Source organism: Leucopleurus acutus (assembly GCF_964270905.1).
Source record: "Leucopleurus acutus genome assembly, chromosome: 14".
NCBI lineage: Eukaryota > Metazoa > Chordata > Mammalia > Artiodactyla > Delphinidae > Leucopleurus > Leucopleurus acutus.
In genome coordinates this window covers 32592001-32615900 of record NC_139156.1, presented here as the reverse complement: position 1 = coordinate 32615900, position 23900 = coordinate 32592001, and the positions used below count along the sequence as shown (strand labels likewise).

The 23900-nt window shown below is 44.2% G+C and overlaps 1 protein-coding gene across 6 annotated transcripts in view; it reads left to right on the top strand.

The window, feature by feature from the left end:
• The window catches only part of PLCE1 (phospholipase C epsilon 1), a 316408-nt gene that overhangs the window by 212635 nt on the left and 79873 nt on the right, over window positions 1–23900 (top strand). The gene's annotated exons all lie outside the window — the stretch shown is intronic.

The following is a 23900-nucleotide window of genomic DNA, read 5'->3' as shown; positions in this document are numbered from 1 at the left end:
TCTTTGTTATTACAGCCATCCCAGCAGATGTGGTGTGGTAGCTCATTGTGGTTTCGATTTCATTTCCCTAAATGGCTAATGATGTTGAATATCTTTTCATGTGCTTATATTTTTATATCTTCTTTGGAGAAATTTCCATTCAAATCCTTACATTTCTGACAATGAAGCATTTTATTAAGATACAGTCTCATCCTTCTTAGATTGGCTATTGTCATTCTGAATCCTTAAGTAGGAATGTGTGTCCTGGGTAGGGAAAGTGAGAGTTCTACTTCTAAGTGTGGACAAGTAGAAAGGGATCAGCACTTAAGACTCTCACTCTAACTGGGGTTTATGTCTATAAGCAGAGAAGACAGAAAATCAGTTGTTTTCTAGACACGTGTCCATTCTCAATAGAAAAACTCTGGGCTTGAAGGTTGAAGACCTGAGTTCAATTCCTGCTTCTGCTTGGTGACCATGTTGCTTAGTATGTAACTTAGTGTCTTTAAACTTTCCTCTCCACTGCCCCTTTTCAGTGATCTTCTTCTCTTTTTTGAAATGAAGTATAATTTGCACACAGAATTCACCCTTTTTTGGTGTACGATTTGCATTTTGACAAATGAACACAGTTGTGTAATGACCACCACAGTCAAGATAGAGAATACTTCCCTCATTCCAAAAGTTCCCTTTGTCCCCTTTGTAGTCAGTCTCCTCCCCTACTGTAAGCCTGTGTGAATTAATGATCTGATTTCTCTCTTTGTCCTTTTGCCTCTTCCAGAATGTCATATAAATGGAATCTTACAGTCTTTTGAGGTTGGCCTTTTTCATTAAGCATAATGCATTGGAAATTTATCATTGTTATTGTACATGTCAATACTTTGTTCTGAGTAGTATTCATTGTATGTGTATCATACATAAAATTAAAAATAATTTTTAATTTTAATTTAATTTATCCATTAATTTAATGGATAGATTAAAAATGGATTTTTTTAATCCATTCATCAATTGAAGGACATTTGGATTATTTTGCAATTATGAATTAAACCACTAAAACATTCTCAAATAGGTGAAGATAGGTGTTCATTTCCCTTGGGTAAATGCTAAACTATTTTGCAAAACATTGTGCAAAGTATCTGTATCATTTGGCATTCCCAACAGTGTGAGAGTTCCAGTTGCTCCATGTCCTTACCAGCATTTGTTGTCACAAACCTCAGTTTTTTCATCTGTAAATGGAACAGCAATCTCTGTATTCCTCTCTCAGGATTGTTAGATAGAAGTAAAAATGAAATCGCATAAGCAGAAGTGCTTATAATCTGTGAAGTACCGTGCCCAAATAAGAAATGCTACTGCTTGTGATGACAGTGATCATGCCCACTTACATGTAAAACTTGTTTCCCACATGAGCTAAATGTTTTGGTTTTTTCCCCCTACATCCTGGCAGACAGAGTGAGTTACAGCAAGTCTAAAGCAACAAGAGGTTTTGCCTTAGATGCACTCCGAAGTTTGTTTTGGCTCCAGTTTTTGAACTTTACACAGAAGCAGATAAACGGCCAAGATGTAAATCATCAAGTGTGAGTCAGTTTTGTAAAGAAAAATGACCCTACGTGATGGAAATCAGCAGGAGTGGAGTCAGCAGGACAGGCAGTGTGACGTGCTGTGGGAGAAATAAAAACAGGCCTAACCAGGCAGTGTCCCCAGGGTAAGGCATTCATAGGACTGCAGCAGTTAAGAGGACTGGCTGCCTAATATGCCCCATCAGGGTAGGGTGGGAGGGGTGGGTAGGAAAACTGAAAATAAAAGTAATAATTTTAACTTTCTCTTTTCAAGTTTGAAGTTTACTTTTTTCCACTTTAGAAACAGAAAGGTGTGAGAAACAAACTAGCAAATGTTTTCTCATTGACATCAGTATGAAATAATGATTAGCATAATATACAAATGGTTACCTGTAGAAATATTTATAGATATGTATGAATTCACAGGTCACTATACACACATATATTTCCTTGCTGTGACATCTGGGGGCCTAGAAGCAGCTGACACCCCAGTAGCAATGAGCACACCTTCTCCGCAGATCTTGGTTTCTAATTCCATTCTCCAGTAAAAGGAACCAGGGCTCCTTGGAGAAATGGCTGATTCTAGGACTAGGGCCAGAAATATACAAGATGAACCTGGAGTATCTAGTAGTGCTGGAATATAAGTAAGAGGCCAAAAATCCACAGTGATGGGTATGTTAAAGAGGCACAGGAGTCAACTGAAAGAGCCAGCTGAAAGAGTGGGCAAAGCTGGAGCAATGTGCGCAACAAAGTAAAGTACTACAAGTACCTCTGACTTTTCAAAACTTCACTTTGCTGCATTTCAATTTTACGAAAGATCTATACTAGTACCTGGTTTTTTTTTTGGGGGGGGGGGTTGGGGTTTTTTTTTTTGTGGTACACGGGCCTCTCACTGTTGTGGCCTCTCCCGTTGCGGAGCACAGGCTCCGGACGCGCAGGCTCAGCGACCATGGCTCACGGGCCCAAGCCGCTCCACGGCATGTGGGATCCTCCCGGACCGGGGCACGAACCCGTGTCCCCTGCATCGGCAGGCGGACTCTCAACCACTGCGCCACCAGGGAAGCCCCTAGTACCTGTTTTTGCCAACCAAGAGAAATCCGTAAAGGATTTTCATTTTTATGAAAAAAGGCAAAAAGCAAAAATGGCGTTGAGCATTTGTTTTGCAACAAGCAGTTATAGAGGCATCATGCACCACGACCAGCAGTGAGAGTGGCAACACCAAGCTCCTTCCCTGAGACCTACACTAAACATTTCAGTGCCATAGCTCTGAATTGTATCTGTGAGCATCTGTGCTTTATATCAATTTATTCTGTGTTAGCAGGAAGCGTCCTAAGGTAATCACTTCTCTTTATGCCATTTTGGTTTACAAAAGGTTTCACAGGAACATACTACTTTCAGATAGCAGGGGAAACCTGTATTAGAGTACAGCCCATCGTGACTTTTTAAAATGAGCATTAGTTAAGTGAAACCCCCAGTGTCAGATGGTGAGCCACTGGTTGGACAAAAGACTACTAGGGAAAGGTCCTGGAAGAGGTACCCAGCACACCTAGAGGGGCCACATTGAGAAGTCAAGGCAGGTGCAGGTAATGAGAGAGGCAGGACCTGGGCCATGTGCCTTTATTAGGATCCATGAGTGGAGTGCTTTGGGGTTCCTGGGCCAAAGCCAGATTGGTCAATTCGAAACAAAAAGAGCAGGGTTTTGGTAAGCTCCATGGGGGTCTTATCTAAGGTGCACAAGGCCTTGAGCAGAGCATTGGGAGAGAGTGCTTATCACAAGAGTCTTTGAGGGAGTCATATCCGAAACCTATATTTACTTGTGATTCTGCAGGCTGTTACCTAGGGCATTGCTGGAGGGAGGGGATAGTGTCAGTTTAATGCTTGGCCACGCAGAATGGCTGCCAGGGCAGCAATATCACAGAGTACCTGAGCTCTCAACCTAGCCCAAAGTATAAGAGAAATATTCATGGATCTGTACAGATATAAGCAAATGATGGAGTAAATAAATAGGAAAAATAGGCAAATCTCCTATGCAAAAGAATTTCAAATAGTTCATTCTAGAAACTGCCCTCTAAGAGGTGGAGCATGACTCCCTGCTCCTTAAGAGTGAGCTGCGTGTAGTGACTTACTTCCAAAGAGGACAGTGTGGAAAGGGAGGAAAAATGAGTAACTTTATAGAATAAGGACATTAGGTAAAAACTGAGGGAAAAAAATGAAATTATGGAATTTAGTTAATAATAATATATCAATACTGTTTTATTATTGTGACAAATGTACATACTAACCTAAGACATTAATAAAAGGGGAAATTGGGTGCTGGGTATATGGGAATTCTCTGTAGTATTCTTGCTATTTTTTGGTAAGTCTAAAAATATTCTAAAATTAAAAGTTTACTGTTAAAAAACTTTTCTTCTCACAAAATAAGAATAGATCTAAAATTTCATTTGTAGATGTATATATAGAACACTTTGTCCCACTGAAAAATATTCTCTGAGGAATTTTAGTTTAATCTTGATGAAATTTTAAGCAAGATAATTTTTTTAAGGTTATATGACATGAATTATGTAAGCTGCAAATGAAACATTTATTTTTTGTTTTTGTTGCTTACTTACATACCCAAAGAAAAGTATGACTACAGATATTTTGGGGGTGTTTTCTTTCTAAAACTTAAATATGGAGAAGTATTTGGTTAAAAAAAGAAAAAAATTAAAGCCCAGAAGATAAATCAGGCACAAAAATCAAAGGCCACTTTTCCTGCCAAGTTAAAAACAAAATCCAGCTTGGTTTTCGTTTGTTTTCTAAGATGTTATTTAGTTTTGCTTTTCAAATTAACAAATAAGAGCAAGTGGACCAATAAGATCAGTTTACAAATGGTGTGGCGCCCAATATTTTATAATGTGACCATGGCATGTAGAATATCTGTCCATATCCAAACATCTGGACCATCTAGGCCAATCAGTCAAGACGTTTTATACCAAGGGGAAATTTCCATATTCCTTTTATCAACTTAATTTATTCCCGGCCACAGTACCCTCCCCGCCGTCCCTGAGATAGTAGTGATGCCTTTAAAGGAGATGTAACAGTTTCATCTTCCATTGCTTTCTAGGGAGCTTCCTGTAACAGAAAGTTTCTGGCAAGATGTTTCACATTCAGATCCAATTCACTGTCTGTGAGGAAACTGAGCCAAGAACTTCACAAACCACCCCCCCCCATAGAAGCTGATGCTCCCCAGCCTCACCCCCTAAGGCTCAGGGCTGCCAATCACTCATTCTGTGAGGGTCTTTTCTCCTTGGGCTTAGGACTGTAGTCTTTCCCTGTTATTACCCTCCAGGGGCACCTTGGCCCATTCTGTGCTCAGCTGGTCATTTATGACTTGATGACAATGTGAGGAAACCCTGGTTCTTTGGCTGCAAGATATGTAAGTCCAGCAGAGTTAGGCAATGACCCAGGTACACAGTTCATTCACTGGTTTGATATATCCTAACATAAGTCTGGCTCATCACAATTTCAGTCTGAAAACTGTCTTCTCTGCAGCTATGTCCACCCCAGAGAGTAAAGTCTGTCCTCAGTTAAGTGTACCCAGCACCTCTTCAGTATCTTCCATGTACTGATGGTTTTTCTTTACGATTTTGGCCTAGTTCTTTATGTAACCTAGTTACTCACTGGCTACCATGGTTGCTCTAACGTGACTCAGGAACGGTGATAGCTGTGATTAGTTGAGCACTTAAGTCTACCCTGTGGGATTTATCCATGTGGCCTTATTAAATCCTCTGCACAGTCCTGGGGTATCACTGTTCTTGTTTCCGTTTTACACCAAAGCTCAAAGAACTTAGAAAACGTGTCGGAGTTCACAAAGCTGGTACCTGGGAGAGCTGGGATTCCAGACAGTCTGTGTGCCTCCAAAACCCGTATACGTAGTGGCACTCCAGTCAGTTCTGGGCTCTGCCATGCTCTCTGCTCCTCCTAACTGTGACCCCATCCTCCACCGCTCTTAGGGACACCTGTCAGTCTGCCCTGAATATTTGGCCAACTCACACTCTTAGATTCATCTTTCCACTCACCCTATTTTTCCATACAAGGAAACCTAAAAGTACAAATAAGAATTTTTACTTCATATTAATGTTTTAGGGGGAATTAATTATTTTAAATCCAATCAATCACACTTGCTTTGGGAGTATAAACTACCATATTTCAAACATCAAAATGTGGAGCCCCTCAGCTTGCTTTAAACTCATGGTGTCCTTCTTTTTGGTGACCCCACAGTCCACAACAAAAACGTCACACTCAGAAATACCTTGTTTCCTCAATATATTTCGTCCATATCCCCGTTATTATACCTGAGGTCCCAAGTGAATTTGGTAGGTTGCCTACGCAGAAATGATGTGAGAAGTTATCCCCCTCCCTCCCAAATCCAGTCAGCCTTGTGCATTGTTGGTGATGAGTGGGGAGATCGTACAGACCACAGCCTTGCCTTCTTTCCCCAGAAGCGGAACACAGAGGAAATCAAGCAGAGTGAATATTCACAATATCTAAAGGCAGAAGAAATTCTAGTCTTTAATTTGAAATAATATATAGGGTAGTGAGAGAGTGGGAACCCTCACTCTCTCAGGTTTTAGTCTGAAAGCTTCCATTAATTAGCTTTTTGTGGCTCTTAGCAAAGGCAACCTCTCTGAGCCTTATTTTCCTTACATGTAAGTTGTAAAATGTCAGCATTGGACTCTCTATTAATGGATTATTTATGTCTCCTCCTTCTTGCAAAAAAAGAAAAAAATCTCAAGAAGCTTTTAGAAATGATGGAGTAAAAAGGCTAAAATCATGTAAGAAAGAGTAGAACAATACAAGAAAGAACGCTTGGGCAAAAGGAAACTGATACCATTGATTCAAAAGTTGGTCCGAGCTTCCTGGTAGCCTAGGCAAAAAGAGAGAGAGAGAGAGAGAGAGATGATGATACAGTATTATTCTCGTTATCTGAAAAAGAAAGTTTAGAGAAGAGGGGAAAGAAGAGGAATGAGAGGAGGAGGGCAAAGAAGCAGCAGCATACCAGCTCATCCAAAAGTCCAAGCTAAGCTCTGGGAGGAATTTCTTCTATGTGTCCTATAGAAGGTGGATAGTCTCCAAGAGCTGTTTTGAGAACAAAAGCATTTGCAGAAACAGTCTCTGCCTGGCCATATTTTATACTGACCCTAAATAAAAGGACATAATTTAAAAGCATAGCTCTCTAAAGATACGCATGTAGAGAGCTAAGATAATCTAGTCCAGGTGTGTTGCTCACTAGAGTCTCGCTTGGCACAGGGATAAAGCTTAGAAAATCTCAGGAATGAATGCCTGGTATGACCCTTAGGATGTCTTTCTCAAATACCAGTTACCTCAGCCAAGCTTTTGACAAGCGTGACATGCTACAGACAATTGAAAATTGAGATTCCAGGCAAGTCCCTTTACATATAAAAGTCAAGTTTGTGAAACTTCTCTCCCTTTCACCACCTTTCTATTCCCCAAGAACTCTCACCTGTCTGCTTGCAGAGAGGGCCGATAAATGTTATTATTAGGGTGACCCATAGTGAGGGAAAGAGGGAGGGAATTTCATTTTCTCCTGTACAGAAGGCTATATTGTTGGATTTTCTTTTTATAACATGTATTGCTTAAAATAATAAGGTTAAAACTAGGGATCCCGTGAGTGGGAGAGAGAGAGAAGGAAAGAAAGGAGGGGGGGAGGGAGGAAGAGAGAAGGAAAATGAAATACAGTTGCAGGCAAATAAATTTGAAAAAGTCTGTTTAATAAAAAGAAGAAAGGTATGCACATGAAGCCCTAGTGCAGTCCTGTCAGTTAGACATTGCTCTACAAATATTTGTTGAATGACTGAATACATAGAACACAGAGGAGAGGACTGGCCAGCAAGAGTCTGAGGCCAAAGTTGCCAGTTGGCCACCTTGACTAGGAAACAAATGTACTTCAGCTTTTTAAAAACACACTTTGTTGTGAGTGAGGAAGCATCCTAATGCCCTTTCTGGGGTGAACATCTCCAACATGCCCTCCCCTCAACCCCAGTTCCTAAATGGATCACTAAAGGGGTTCATCTGTCAACTAGAATTATATGTCGAAGGCAGGCTGCCAAAAGTGACTCTTCAGATCCAGCAGAGTTGGAAATGAGCTCTTCCTCCTGTCATCAGACAGCTAGCACTTTTGTTGGCTTCTTGAGGCCATGCTTGGGATATCATTCATTTGTTCATTCAATCATTCATCCAGGAATATTGCTTGAATGCCTACGACATGCTGGGCCCTGTTCTAGGCTCTGGAGATCCTGTGCTGAAAAAATAACCAGACAAGAACCTCTACTGATAGGAATTACATTCTAGTTAGGTGGAGACAGATGATAAGATAAGCAAAGCATATGACTTGATAAGTGCTAGAGAGAAAATAAAGCAGGGGAGAGGGTGGGGAGTGTTGGGGAGGAGTGGCTGTTATAACCTGAAGTAGGTGGTGAGGGAAGACCTTGCAGACAGCCTAGTATTGGGGTGGAGGAAATGAGCTCTCTGGACATCTGAAGGAAGAGCTGTCCAGGCAGAAGGAACAGGAAGTACAAATGCCCTGTGGAGATGGCGGGGGGCGGGGGGGTCCCATGCCTGGCACATTCAAGGAACAGTAAGGAGGTCAGTGTGGCTGTGGAGAACGGAGGGGACTAGTAGAAGGTGAGGTCAAGCGGCCTGATGGTATAGAGCTTTTCGATTTAATGGTAGACCATTTCAATTTTACCCAGAGCGACATGGAAAATCATTGGAAGGTTTTGACCAAATTGTGTGTGTTTTTTCCTGACTTGTTCTTTCACTCAACTTTGTATTTGAAATTCATCCATGTCGATATGTGTGGCTATGATTGATTCATTTTCAATGCTCAATATTATTTTATTGAGTACTCTTTACCTTTCTACCATTGAAAGACTGTTTTTTTTTTTTTTTTGTCATAATGTAGATATGTCTCTTTCTGTTTGCAGTTGTGGGGAGTAGGGGCGGGTATATCCTATTCACCTAAATGCCACATTGAAATAATTTGGGGATGAGTTAAGAGCTAGGTGGCGCAGTGGTTAAGAATCCACCTGCCAACGCAGGGGACATGGGTTCAAGCCCTGGTCCGGGAAGATTCCACATGCCGCGGAGCAACTAAGCCCCTGCACCACAACTACTGAGCCTGCGCTCTAGAGCCTGCGAGCCACAACTACTGAGCCCGCGTGCCACAACTACTGAGCCCATGTGCCACAACTACTGAAGCCCGCCTAGAGCCTGTGCTCCACAAGAGAAGCCACTGCAATGAGAAGCCCTCGCACCGCAACAAAGAGTAGTCCCCACTCTCCGAACCTAGAGAAAACCTGCGTGTGGCAACGAAGACCCAACACAGCCAAAAATAAATATATTAAAAAAAAAAAAAGAGAGAGCTAGGGATCTAGGCCATCCTGTTTCTCCTGTGCAGAGCTGGAGTTTATGCCATCAATGGGCAAATCCTATGCAATGTGATCTTCTGATACCCCTTCATAAGGATTCAGAAGGAATGTGAGAATCCCCAAATCTGGTGAGATACACAGCTTGGCCCCATAGGTCGTTCCTGGCCATGTATCAACAGTGGACAATGGACAAATCTATGTGGCTAAGCTGTTAGCAAATAGCAAAGTGGTCAGTAAAGCCTGTCTTCTCCTTGTTTGGAGTTTGAGGGGTGGATAAGGCTGGTGGTGTTGAAATGATGTTCTCAGGAGCCCCAAGGAATGTTGCTTGAAGAGACTCTATCCCACTCCTCATCCAGCCTCTCTTCATCAGAGCAGCTCTGCTTATTCAATGTCATGTCCTAGGCATCCCCATAAAATCCTGGGGCCCCCAAATTTGAAACCATTTGACTAAGTGACCTCTAAAGTTCTTTACAACTTTAAAGTTCAGCTGCCACGCACACACACAAACACACACACAATGTTTAAATTATCTTAATGTTTACTTTTTTATTAGTGAATGTTTTAACAAAAAAGGTCAAATTTACTTTCACAATTATGAAGTTACTAACCATTGTAGCTTAAACACAAGACACTACTGGTCCATTTACAAAGGATGAATAGCCTTCCCTTTCTTGCCCAGCATGGAGGCGTCAGGAGCAGGCGTGCCTCATTGAAGTGAGGGGTGTGGGAGCCACGCAGAGGTACATCAATGGCACGTCAGACAATGTAGGATGGTGGCGGGGGTATATGTAGGTGGTGGATGGAAGAGAAGGCCTGGATGGCTGGAATACCGGTTACTTTGAGCAAATAACTCAGCTGATTGTATAAATAAGTACTATCTATAGGAAGGAAGAATATCTGAAAGCCAGGTTCCTTACTGTTAGAAAAGATACAGACCTAGAAAGAAGAAAGAACCTTGAGGTATTGGAAATATAGATTTCATTATGAACTTATGTTTTTAAATATATATAAAGAGATAAATATGGGAATAGTTGTGGGGTGTGGGGGGATTATGTGTGTGTTTTCTAGCTCTGTGTGCCTAGGAGACCTAGAAACAATGACATTCCAGTAGCATGAACACCCTGCGCACACAGACACTGTATTTTAAATACCATCCTCCACTAAAAGGAAACCAAGGGCTTCTTGGAGAAAAGGCTGATTCCATGGCTGGGGCAGGAAGAAATTAAGAGAAGTCTGAAACATCTTGTTATGCTAGAAAGTAAGGAAACGCTCGAATGATGATGGAGACATGTCAGAAAGACTCAGGATTTGAGCTTCTGCAACAGTTTGAGCTTCATTATGATAGTCATGGATTCCAATATAGTGGGGAGAATTTGCAATCCGTGAGTCTTTGCTGATTTAAGTGAATAAATAAATAAATAAATGGGGGAGAAGGGAGAGCTCATTCTTACCAAGGAAAGCAGCTAATCCATATGGAAGTAAGCGTGGAAATAGAAATCATCATTTGGCAGCTCTCACAGGGGTAGCCGGCTGATCCAAGTGGTAGTCGTCAGCGGAAGGCAGATGGACAGAGGCTTGACGAGTAGCAGCATTTCAGTGCAGTCACTGAACGACCTCCCCACAAAGCACTGATCAGTTATCAGGGGGCAAATGGTGACTTTATGGTAGAGAAATCTGGGCACATGATCAAGATTGATAGGCCCAAGTGGTGCCAAGTGTTGATGTCCTGGGCCCTTCGTTGTGATGTACCGAGCCAGAGCCAGCTTCATTCCGGGTCATTCCTGCCAGAACAGCGTAACCAAAGTCTGGTCATAAGGAAATATCCCGCGGACCTAGGTCAAGGGCCATCCTACAGAGTGTAAGGCTGAAATCTTTGAAACTGCAGAGGACACGAAAGGCAGGGAAATATGGAGGAACCATTCCTGACTGAAAAAGACCGAAGAGACCTGAGAGCGAAATGCAGAATCTCCGCACGTAACCCCAACCTCCAGCCCAGACCTACTGAATCAGAACCTACATTTTAACAAAATCCCCGAAGATTCCTATACACACTTAAGTTTGCAAATGGCCGAGACTCTAGATCAGCGGTTCCTAGGCTTAATCAGAATCACTTAGGGAAACTTTTTAATAGGACAGATTCCTACCCTCCCCCTCCCCAGATCTACAGAATTAGACACGAAATGGCAAACTCTCACAGGTTGTTCTGATACCAAGCTACCGGTCTCGAAATGGTACTGCCCTATGTATGTGACCAAAGTGGGGTTCATTCCACGTGGGCCTGGAAACACAGATTGAAGAATCAAGCTAATCATCACCACAACTCCTACTCCAAGCATGGAGACATGATCCCAAACTAATATTCCAATGCAGGGGTGGAATGTACATAAATATTGCTGGCTCACGTTTCAGGAGTTTTCCAGGACATTTAAGTGGATTTGAAAAATACTTTTGAAAAGATTGTTTGTACAAACATCATACTCTTTCCAGTCCTTGTTTGGCATAGAGTTTAATCAGATTTAAAATGGTGAGTGTTCTTTGTAAGGTTATATATTTCTTTTCTTCTAGGGCATGTAAGACAAGACATCTGGGTTTTATCAGTAAAATACTAAAACATGTCCAGCATTTTTAGGAAATCTGGGCCTGAGTTTATAAGCTGCAGGTGTTGAATATATTTGATAGAAGGCTGTAGTCTATTCATTTAAAGTTAAAAGGAAAAAATTTTTGCAAACCGATTTTGTTTCAGAAAAATATTTGACTAAAACATGAGTTTCTGACCGTATCTTAGAAAATTAGGAGAAAAGAGAAAGAAATCTTTTAGCCAATCTTATATGAAAATGTCTAGTTTTAAGATTTCTTATTTTTACATTATACATTGAACTCTCATCAACTCATAGTAAAACTTTCTTTTACGCTCTTACTAACATCTGTTAATTTATCTGTGGACATAAATAGCATCCTCCTTTATTAGTTTCTTTCCTGCCACAAGAAAGATATAAAAATATTGAATTTAAAGAGTGGGGCTGGCAGGCTTCCCTCGTGGCACAGTGGTTAAGAATCCACCTGCCAATGCAGGGGACATGGGTTCCATCTCTGGTCCGGGAAGATCCCACATGCCGCGGAGCAACTAAGCCTGTGAGCCACAACTACTTAGCCTGCGTACCTAGAGCCTGTGCTCTGCCACAAGAGAAGCCATGACAATGAGAAGCCTACGTACCACAACGAAGAGTAGCCCCTGCTCGCTGCAACTAACTAGAGAAAGCCCACGCACAGCAACGAAGACCCAACACAGCCCAAAAAAATTGAAACAAAATAAATAAATTTATAAAAAATAATAATAAATCTTTAAAAAAAAGAGTGGGGCTGGGGTAATATAGGCATATTCGTTTTTTTTTTTTTTTTTTTTTTTTTGCGGGCCTCTCACTGTTGTGGCCTCTCCCGTTGTGGAGCACAGGCTCTGGACACGCAGGCTCAGTGGCCGTGGCTCACGGGTCCAGCCGCTTCGCGGCATGCGGGATCTTCCCGGACCGGGGCACGAACCCACGTCCCCTGCATCGGCAGGCGGACTCTCAAGCACTGCGCCACCAGGGAAGCCCAAGGCATATTCTTTATGCAAGTCTAATAGAGCAGAGGTCAGTGAGGGGTGAGGGAGACAATAAGACATTAATTTAAAAATTGTAATTTCTAAATTCAAAGAAATACCATGTTAAATGTAGGTGCCTCACAAAACCAAATGCCATATCTGGAAGTCATTGAATGCATGTCCATTAATATTAATAACATTGGCTAATCTTTCTACTGTGCTTCTAAGTATAAGCACTTTCACCTTATTTCCTTTAACCCTGCAATTCTGTAAGGTAGGTGTTGCTGACAGGCCTGCTTGAAATTGAAGGAATAGAAGAGACAAAGTAATTGGCGCAGTATCACAGTTAGTAAATGTTAGAGCTGAGACTTGAATCTAGCACTTCTGACTTTGATCATGGGCTTCCTACACCCCACCCCTGCATCTAGGAAAGCATATTTGTCCAGTCAGCACCCCAAACACATGGTCTTGGTTTGGTCTTCTGTTCCGTTTTGTTTGGGTGTAAGATGTGCCACTTTCTAATACTTAAATGGAAGTTTCTACTTCTCAGTCTCCGTCATCTGTACCCAAAGCATTTTCCAAGTAAATATTTCTCTAAAGAGACTTCTTGAGCCAGATATGAAACATGTCTTTAACCACTCTGGAGTGGAAACTCACCCTCTCTCCACAGGAGAAGCAAGTCTTGTGTTTGGCCCCCACCCACTCCTGCCATGGCTTCAAGGAACCCTTAAACTATCAGACCCCAAACAGGTCAGTCACTTTTACAGGAACTGTCAGCACACCCCCAAAACTGTCAATAGCCCCCAAACTTCTTTAACTGACTCTCCTGAAGAAAACAAGTAGAACTTCAGCCCACTCAAAATCACTCCGAAGTCCTGCCAGCCACGTGGCGTGGCCCCAGTCTCCAAAATAAGTCCCCTCTTCTGCTGGTCTGAAGCTCCCTCCAGCCTCCCCATGCCCAGAGTTTTGAATTTTGCAGCTCCTGTCCTTGGGTTTATGGCCATGAGCTATTTATCAGGGTCCGCAGCCCATAATCTGCCACCATCACCGGTGAGCAGCTGCTGTCTCCCTTCCCAGAAGACACATCCCAACAGAAATCTTCTGGGAGGGCTCTTCCCACCTGCCTCCTCTCCTCAAGGAAGCAGAGGAGGCTTCTTTTTTGTTTTGTTTGTTTTGACCGCGCCCTGCGTTGTGCAGGATCTTACTGTGCCCCCTGCGTAGGAAGCGCGGAGTCTTAACCCCTGGACTGCCAGAGAAGTCCCTTTCCTAGTTTGTTTTTGTTTTTTTAGAGGAGGCTTCTTGACTCTTTCTCGGACCTCTCCTGCCATCACTGAAGACAAGCAGCAACTGCACCAACTATTATTTCTCCCTGTCTTCCTTTCAGCCTCCCTTCTAGAATTCTGCCCCAAATCTCTGTGGGCAGGCGGCTGCCCACTGAGGGCTTCTCAGTGTCCTGACTCTTCTTCCTTTTGTTCACCATCTCTTAGGCTCCCTGAGTCAGTGTCTTCAGCAATTCCTGCAGCTCCCAGCTCTCCTTCTTCTCCCCATCAGACCAGGTTAACTCCTTGCTGGCACGTGCCGCTTCTTCACCCAGGCGGAGCCTGCCTCTCTGGACCCACGGATGGAGGGAGTGAGAGGGGGAGGGGTGGCGGTGCATCAGATCCTCTTCAGAGAGATAGCGGAAGCCCAGCAGATTGTGACTATAGGATGTCCTGAGGTCAGGAGACCTGGGGTCTAGCCCCGACACTACCACTCACTAGCTAGTTGACCTTGGGCAAGTCATCTGACCTCTCTGGTTCTCTTGGGTTTCTTCATCTATAAAATAAGGAAAATGAGCTAAATAACCTTTAGGATCCTTGATATATTCGTTGGCACACTGGCTCAAAGCCAGTCTGCTAGGCTCTTTCCTCAGGACTGCCTTGGCTATGAAATAATAATTGCCCACATGCCTTAATCTCCTCATTTTGGATTTTAAGGAAAATCTTCTTTGTGTCTTGGTTTTAGAATTCCTACAATAATATATTGATTCTGAATTTATGACACCTGTTACAAAACCATATGCTGCCATTTCTGACTATTTCTACCTCCTGAAGTCCACTCACACCGTGCAGTTTCTAGAGATGGAGGGATGTGTTCTCAGGTTGAGCAGATGCAGGCCGAGGTCTCCAGAATTACCAGTGGAGACGAGCCTCTGGCTGCGTCGGCTCCAGGCTGTAGGAGCTCAGATAGACTGGTGCCAATATTCCAGGATTTTTCTAGATGCTAGTATTCCTTTGAAAAAATATCATATGGTATAAAGAATTTGGGAAACTCTGAATATTAGCCCCTTCTTGGAGACTTACCATGCACATTAGCATATTTAAAGCTCTAAGAAATCCTGCCAGTGAAGAAATCTTAATTTATCCCAGCATCCCCCAAACCTGTATGGCCCCAGACACTTTCTTCACAAAATCCTGGTAGAACATGTCCCCAGAACACAGTTTGGGGCACATTACCACAAAATCTGGCTGACCTGTCTCTATCTGGGTCTTTGGAGCAGAAAGAGAAAACTACAGCTGCTGGAATATTTACTGAGCACCTACTGTATGCAGAATAACATGGGAACAACTCACAATTGGCACAAGGGTCTGCCTGCCAAGACTTCGAAATCTAAAGCTGCAGATGGACAGGCACACATGAAAAAGCATGCCAGTCAGCGAACAGGACAAATGAAGTGTCAGGTACAGTGTGGAAGTGCTGGAGCCAGGCCCCTGGGCAGTCGTCTGCTTCCCAAAGTGAATTTCTGCACACTCAGCTGTCAGGCTCAAGATCGTTGCTTTGCGCCACCAGGGTAGTTACCATTCAACCAGTTACATGACCTCATCAAAGGACAGTCATTGTTTATTTTTATAGGTTAGGTGGTTGGGGAGGCACACCAAGTACTTTTATTTTATGCTGGACATCCTAGAATTTTTGCCTTACATGTACAGCTCTGTTGGATTTTATTTGGAATTGGGATCTATTCTTTCCCTAGAAAAGGTAACGTCCTTCTCATGAAGTAAGAAAGGTATTGAACCGGCCAGTGTCCCATGCTGTTGTTTAATTCCAATCTGAATCAAATGTAACTGCTGTCCAATGTACCTGATGTTTCCTGGACAAAGGGCCCTGGTTTCTCAGGGCAGCTGCCCCTTTAGAACCTGTCTGTGACACACTGCTATTTTCCAAGCACTTCCCCTCCTACCAAACCATATCCACAAGTCCTCAGACAGCCCTCGCCCACATCCTCCTTCCCCATCTCCTTTTTCCCACCCCTCCCTACCAACTCCGCTTAGACTTTCTTTTGATACTTTTTTTCTCAACTTTTTTCTTACCCCTTTTCTGCCTTCCCTCTACCTCTCCTTTCTGGCCTCTTTAAAAGAAGCAAAGGATCATTCTTTCTTAGAGTTTAATCCTTGGGAACTCCCTCTCTGCTAAACAGAACAGAGAAGCTGGCACTGTGATACGAAGGCCAACGTTGTTTCCACAAAGAAACATCTTTGAAGAAGGAGCTGCTTATTCTTTTTTTTCATTATCAGTATTAGTTGACATTTATTGAGCATGTACTCTGCTCCAACCACTAGAGCACATTACATATATTTATTGTATCTTTTATTAGTCACCACACACCACCCCCCTTATGGCAGGACATTTTATGGGTGAGAAATTGAGTCTCAGGGAAGGTAAGAAACTTGCTCAAGGTCACAGACATAGTGAAAAGCAGTGCCAAGCGGTGAACCTGCATTTCTTTGGCTTCAAATCCAGTGTTCTCCCTTCTCTCCCCCACCTCCCATTGAAACAGGGACGCTAAAGAGGCAGAATTCTGGTTTTCATCAGATTTATTCCCTAACAAGTTCATTCACAGAAGCTCACCCCTACACACATGTACTGCACAGACGGCAGATTTAATTATCTTCCTCTTAGTGATCCATTATATCTACCAGGGTCCAACCGGGCAGGATGTCATTGATCTTGGTGGGATGCCAATATCCTTTGTTTCTTCACACAGACTTGTCTTCAGGGGAACATAGGCCAACACATGCAAACGATTTTATTCCCCTCCCTTCTCTCCTTCCTGCTTGATCATTGGTATCGGTTTAACTGTTGGTCTCCTGTTACCTGCTCACCATCCGCATTGCGCTTGGCAAACGTTTGCCATTGGGCCCTGCAAGTGAAATAGTGACTTGTTGGACTCAGTTTTCCTTTCCTGTGACAGGTGTCCACCTGCCCTGGGACCCAGAGTGATTCACAGCAGGTCTCAGAACCTCCAGACCTGTTCGGTGGCCCTGGAAGACAACCTTCTCTCTCTCCCTTTTCCAAGCAGTGTGGCCTGCAGCCAGTGAGTTCCCCATCGGGGGACTTAAGTAACCTGGGAGGCCATTTCCTGAACATCACTCAGGGCACCTCAGAATGGTCCCAGCTCATTCCAGAGCAGACAAGAAAGCCATCACAACCCTAACTCTCTGATGCCCAGTTCTCTCAGGGAAAATGGAATCTTCCAGTCATGGGCCCAAATGCCCACAGGCCTTCTATGCCATGGCTCCCAGAGTATCCTTTCCCAGCACAAGCCTCTGAGCCTCTTGGGTGAAGAACAAGCAGACAAGTGATTATAGGGTGGGGTTGCAGCCTCCAGATGCCCTGGGCACTCAGGCCCTTGGACACTTCTGAGGAGGGCAGCACTGACAGGGAGTGGGCTGCTGTGCTTTGTTTGTGACTCAAAGTAAGAAGTTACTGAGGACCCACCACTCGTGCTGGACCCTGTGCTGGGAAATAAATGAGTAAAACAATGCCTGCCTTCAAGGAGCTCAAATTCCAGGGACAGAGGACAGGGGGAAAGTGGTCACAGTGCAGTGATAAAGTAATTTTGATTAAACATATGAGGATTCAAGAAAGGCTTCCTGGAGGAGGTGACATCTGGGCTGTTTGGCAGTCAGTTGGATGAGGGAATGGAAGGTGAAGGAAGAGTCAAGGACTGGGATCAGGGTGTGCTTGAGGTGGCCTTGGGCCCTCCAGGTGGAAAGGTCCAGTTAATTTTTGGATATACAGGACAAGAGATAGATATTCGGAGACAGCAGCAGAGAGGTGGGTAAAACCAGATAAGTGAAAGAAATCATCTAAGAAGAGGACGTAGCATAAGAAGAGATCCAAGACGGGTCAAGGACAGAGCCCCAAGAAATACCAGCATTCAAGAACCAACCTGTGCCTGCAGAGACAGTATTATGAGCCTGGGCTCTGGGCCTGGGCGGCCTAGGTTGGGATTCCTCCCTCCACAACTTACTAGCTGTGTGACACTGGGAAAGTGACTAAACCTCTCTGTTTCCATTTCATCTATTAAATGGGATGATAATGACATACATTTCATTAGGTTGTTGTAGGATTAAATGAATACATGTTAAGTACTTACGACAGTTTTTTTTAATGTAATATCTGCAAAGAAGACAGAGTATTTAAGTAGACTTTTTTTAAAATTAAAAAGGAAAAAAGAATAGGCAGAGAATAAGAAATGGTACAAAATGTAGTAGGATTGGAATGTCAGACAGATGAGTGGCGGGCAACAGTGAAAATTAATGCTGGAGGTGTAAATTTAGATCAGATGGTACCGTGCTTGAAGGCCAAAAAAAGAGGTTTAGAGTTTGTTCTATAGACAACTGTGATGCAATTTGAGAGTATAATCCAAGATGTGTTTAGGGCTTCTCCAGAAACCACCTTCAGGTGCCTCCTTTTTTCCGTCTGAGTCTCTCCTAAACACAGTCATGGTGGAACCATGCCAAGCAGGACCAGGAGTTCAAGAGACTCTTCTGCACTCACTTCACATCAAGGAGGATGCCTGAGCATGTGTAACTTGATGGCCACTGCATCCTTAGTACAAGACCCTGACATTAAGTCCTGGCCTCTGCTTCAAGGAACTCACACTTGGGAGAGATTGATTCAGGACAAGGTAGTAGCAATACTCCTATGCATACATATATGTAATTATCTACATATGTATATGGGATTGAGCAATTTAAATAGAAAAAAATGGTTAATTTATTCCTAATGAGGAGTCAGGGAAGCCTTCAGAGAAGAGGAAATATGAGTTACCTTTTAGGACAGGCTTGTGCTTGGGGCGCAAACCCTTCTCAAGGCAACCACAGATTCTTCCTGGTTCGGCCTTGGGCTACTTCCTTCCTTGTAGTTAGGAAGTGGAACTTGGAGACTCCTCTCTTCTGAATTTCTGTGCTCTGCTTCCTGGAATTCAGCTTCTCTACAACTCAGGTAGCAATATTAATAGTAGTTGTAGAAGCAGCCGGTGGCCGCAGTAGTAAACATCTGTTGAGCCCTTAACTACACACTGAGCATCACATTGATCTTAGATACAGCCTCCAGGTTCATCCTGAAAACAGTCTTATCAGGTAAGTGTTATTATTCCCCTTTTACTGAAAAGGGAATTGAGGCTCAGAGAGGGTAGGTCGCTTGCCTCAGGGACCTGCGCAGGGTAACAGTGGAACTGGGAGTTGAAGGCAGGTCCACTCAACTCCGGTGCCCACGCTCCCCACCAGCTATGCTATGCTATCTCCCGCTGGCTCCTCCTTCCACGTTCCAAACCGGTGACAGCCCCAGTCTCAAGAACAGTCACAGAGGTGGTGACTTATAGTACTGGACAGGTACTACAGAAGTGATGCTTTCCTGACTCGAGGTTCAGGGGCACAGAAAGGGACACCGAACCCCTGGGATAGCTCTCAACTTAAGTGTATATAAGAACACCAGGGAGTTATCTAAAAATGCAGATTCCTGGGCTGCAATCTTAGAGAGACTGGTTTCTAGGTCTGGATGCGGCCTTGTAATCTGCATTTGAATAAACACCCTACCGCCACTGTGGAGATTTTGATGCCGGTGCTCCATGTTGTGAGGAGTACCGCCTGGGCAGGGGTATTGTGTGTGTGTGTGTGTGTGTGTGTGTGTGTGTGTGTGTGTGTGTGCATGTGCGCATGCGCACGCGTGTCTGTATTGCCTGCGCGTGCATGCCACATCCTCTAGTTCAAGGGTTGTTCTAGTAAAGCTCAGTGGAGGGAGGGTATAGATGTGCACTGCATACAACCCGCTTCAGAGGAGCTTTGTCTAGAGAGACTTTCATTGCCTTCTTTAGATTTCACCGTTTGAGGCTGGACTTAGCAGTGAGGGTGACCAGATACCTGTTACAAAGGATCATCTTTCTACGAAAACTTCTGCTCAGCATGTTCAAAAAAACTTCTTGGCAGGAAGTCATTTGTCCCCTTTTTCTGGACCTGGGAACAGCAGTAGGAAGTGTTCAGGCCTTTTCCCAAATATAATATCTGACCATTTGAAGGCTGAGAATCCTTTCTGCCTACGGCCTCCTGGGACTCTGAGTGGCCTGCCTGCCGGTCGGGGGCACCAAGCATCCCCACACTGGGGATGTGGGAAAGATGGTCTCTGCCCTCGAGGACTTAAGGTCTGGGGGGGAGACAGAGCAGACCCATGTGAAAGAGTCAGGCACACAAATATAACAAAGCTAAGCCAGATGTAAAGCCACACAGCTGTGAGAACCCAAGTGCAGACGTGACGCTGCACTCAAGGTCCGACATTCAGTGAAGGAGAAGCAGGAGGAAGTTGCATGTGGGGTGTCGGTGAGCCATCGGAAAGGCCTTCCCAGGGGAGGTCACATGCGTTCATTCATAGACTCTCCTTAAGCACTTACAGTGGGCTCTGCTGCTGGTGAGCACGGCAGCCCCAAAGTCAGCCTTTTAGGGAACACGGTGCTGACCGTCCAGGGAGTCTGGGGCACCACGTGATGCACAGCACATGGACCCAGCCCAGGTGGGACATCAGGACAGGCCTCCTCAAGACAGCAAGGCTTTCATCAGATTCCTGAAGGCGGCCCTGCCCCTGACTTTAGGGGATTCAGCACGAGGTACAAAGGAAGGCCCGCCTGTGGCCTTCCCACCTCCTCTTTCCATCCTGGCTCGTATGCCTGTGTATCGTGTGGACACCTCAGGCCTCAGGTGTAAACTCCATCAGTACACCACCCTCCCCACTTGGCCAGCCTTCAGGCCTAGAGTTATGATCTACCCTCAGGAGGACTGATCTAGAAAACAGGCCCTTGCCAGCCTGGAAGTGAGCTGTTTGGACAGGGGATTGGGAATCCTGGGTCTACGGGGGTGAGCGATCTGGAGGTGGGTGCACAGCCAGTGGGCAGACAGGTTCCCTCCTCCCCACAGACTTCTCACTCTGGGGGGGAGCACAGCTGGATGAGGGCCAACGTGGCCTCTGTAGCTCAGGGCATGGGCAGGGGGTCAGACTGCAGGTCTAAGCACAGTTCTGCCCAAAGGATGAGTCAACATTAGCTAAATCAAAGGTGGAGGGATGGGGCAGAGGGGGGGCTTCCCACAGAAGGAACAACCAGTGCAAGATCCCTGGGGTGGGAAAAGCCTGGTTCACCTCCCTAAAAGCAGGAGTGTAGTAGAGAGAGCCGAGGTGAGACTGGAGAACAGACAGGGGCCTCAAGGGCCAAGATAAGGATTTGGCTTTACAAAGGACACAGACAAGACATGGTGGGCCAGGGAAAGGTCATTTTGAATGGAACGAGAACGTTCCTCCCAAACGAAGCTTGTGTGATACCAGTAAGGCATTTGATGTGGAAAGAGGGGGCAAGCTCTTCCCTTTGGCTGGGCCTCAGAGTACTGAGAAAGGCCTGAGAAGGAAAGAAAAAAAACAATTGTGGAGGACTTGTAGGCATGTAGGAAGGGGTCAGGGTCATCAGGGTAAGCACAGAGCCTCTGGGAGGAACGCTTAAAGAATTAGGCTGGGAGCCAGATTCTCTCTTTATGCTGTGCTGACCATTGAAATAAGGCAAAATAATCTGTCACATTTAACACCTTTCTGCCCTAGGACTGCTCTCTATGTTTGAGTCATAGTACTGTACATGTATGCGATTTTTGTGTTTTTCTGTGTGATTTCAGTGTCCTGAAATTCTTTCTGGATTGGCAACACATCCCCTTGTCCACTTAGTAAATATGACCATGTTTATGCTTTGGGCTACATTTTACAGTCATCACTGAATGCTCGTTTCCTTTTCGTGTCATTTATTTTTTATAATTGTGCTGACACTCTCATTACTTAATGCCTATGGAATTATGAATACATTAGGCCATGATAAGAATTGTCCCTGAAGTCTGTAAGCAGATGTTGGGGTGTGCGTGTGTGTGTGTTTGTGTGTTTGTAATAACAGTGCTTACATAATCTCAATAACCAAGCCCTGGGGACTCACACTCAGAGACAGAACAGTTGGCTTAAATTAGGTTTCCATGTGAAATATGGTATCACTATTTTTTTCCTAGCCTTGTGGGAAAGTATATGGAAAACGATTTGACTGATAGGAAATAAATCTGGATGTGTGATCAGGACTGAGGCACAAACCACTTGGTGGTCTGTGTCTGCTCTGTGAAGCAGGTCTCTCCAAGGGAAGATATGTTAACCCTTTCAGGTCATTGCACTAATAAGTCACTGTGTGGGACCAAAATAGCCTGAAAGTACAGAGACTTTGCAAAGACACTGATTTGCCATCGATTTCAACAGGAAAGGAGCTAAAGCCATAGAAAAAATATAGCCAGAGGCCTCAAGAACTAATGCATCGGGTGTCTTTGAAGAACTATTTTAACTTTTCAGGGTTTCATTTGTATTTTAAGGAGATGGATTTGGATTTCTAGCTCAGAGTCAATGATGTTATGATTCTGAGTGTTTTCTGATGATTTCTTAGAGCAGGACAGGGCTTATCAAAACTAATCACACCAAAGGAAAAATTGGTTAGAAGCATTAATGACACTCAGTCTTTACTGGCAAAATAATGTCTTGGTCTAGAGAGCCAGAGTTTCACCAGCCTGGTGACTTTTAGCTGGGTAACCAGGTGAAGGGAAAGAGCTTGGAGACAGTGAGCCAGGGATTGCTCACAGCTGCAGGAGAGGGGCTGGTTTTGGGAATCCCAAAGGGCTCCTGTGTGCTCAAAGCAGTCCCAGGAGATCAAACGAATGGTTATCTTCTTCCAAGAGGCTCTTAATTCCTTGCAGGATGATCTGGACTACGGCTTGTCCTAGGGGTCTGATTCCAGATCTGTCCTCCTGATGTTTCACAAGAATTCAGCCAAGTCCAGAGCAGGTAGAGATCGGTGGTGCCTGCTTAGAGCCCGCTGGGCTCGTGCTGGGCTCAGGGGTGGCAGGTGGCCCATCACATTTTGCTTCAGCAAATTTCGGAAGGGAAGAGACCGATTGTTACTGCGGCGCTCCTGGCTGCTACCAGATTATAACCCTGTTGTAGCACTGAAACTCTCTGTTGCTATTTCCCTATTTGTTTTTGTGTGGGGAGAGGAAAGACATGTTCAGCATCAATCTCTTCTGTTCTGCTTTTTTCATTTTTTAAATCATTTTTTGGTACTCTTCTCAGTACCTTCTCCTTTGATTCCATCTCTGTCTTCAAATGTGCATCTCTTATTGAGTGCTTAGAAGGACCTACCAGTGCCAAGTTTACAAAAACTAGCTCCCTTCATCAGCTGAAAGAGCACCAGCCTGGGAGTCCTAGCTTTGACATCAAGAATTGTGACCTTGGCAAATCATTTCTCCCATGAGCCTTGGATTCTTGATCTGGAAGCATGGGGTTGGACTGCCCTCTGCGGTTGCTGCCAGCACTAAATGCCACTCATTCCTCTCATTTTATTTGGAGGGAGGGAGTCAGGGAAGTGGTTGCCTTAGACCTTGAACTCTTTTTTCCCTGTAGGCTTCTCTGTTCAGGCTTCACTCTCGCTCAAGCCAGGGAAATGAGTTGCTCCCCAGGTTTCAGCACTGTTGCTAAACCAAGTACAACTAATGGGCCATGTGGGGTCAAGACCAAGGCTTTGATCTATTAACAACTGAACTTATCAGCCCAGACCTTAGCCAGGATGGAGAAAGTAACGTAAGTGAACACTAGTGTTCCAAGCACCAAAGTACAGGTAGCAGCAAAATAATCTTAGCAATTAATCAAAGGATTTTGAGGCTGCATACCATAAAGGGGGGACTTTAGTAGTAGATTATTATTAAATATTATACTCCAGTCTGTGTAGTAGAAAAGACAAATCACACTAGACTAAATTTAAGCCTAGAGCAGGAGAACAGTATATACATTAGGCATTTAGTGAGTGGTTAATAGGGACACCTCTGGGCCACACACCTCGGTTCAAATTCAGGCTTTGCCACCTATTGGTTGAGGACCTTGAGCAAGTCTCTTAGGCCCTCTGTCCTTCATTCGTCATCTATAAAATGAACATAGTTATAGTTCCTGACTCTTAGGATTGTTGTGAGAGATACATGAGTTAACATA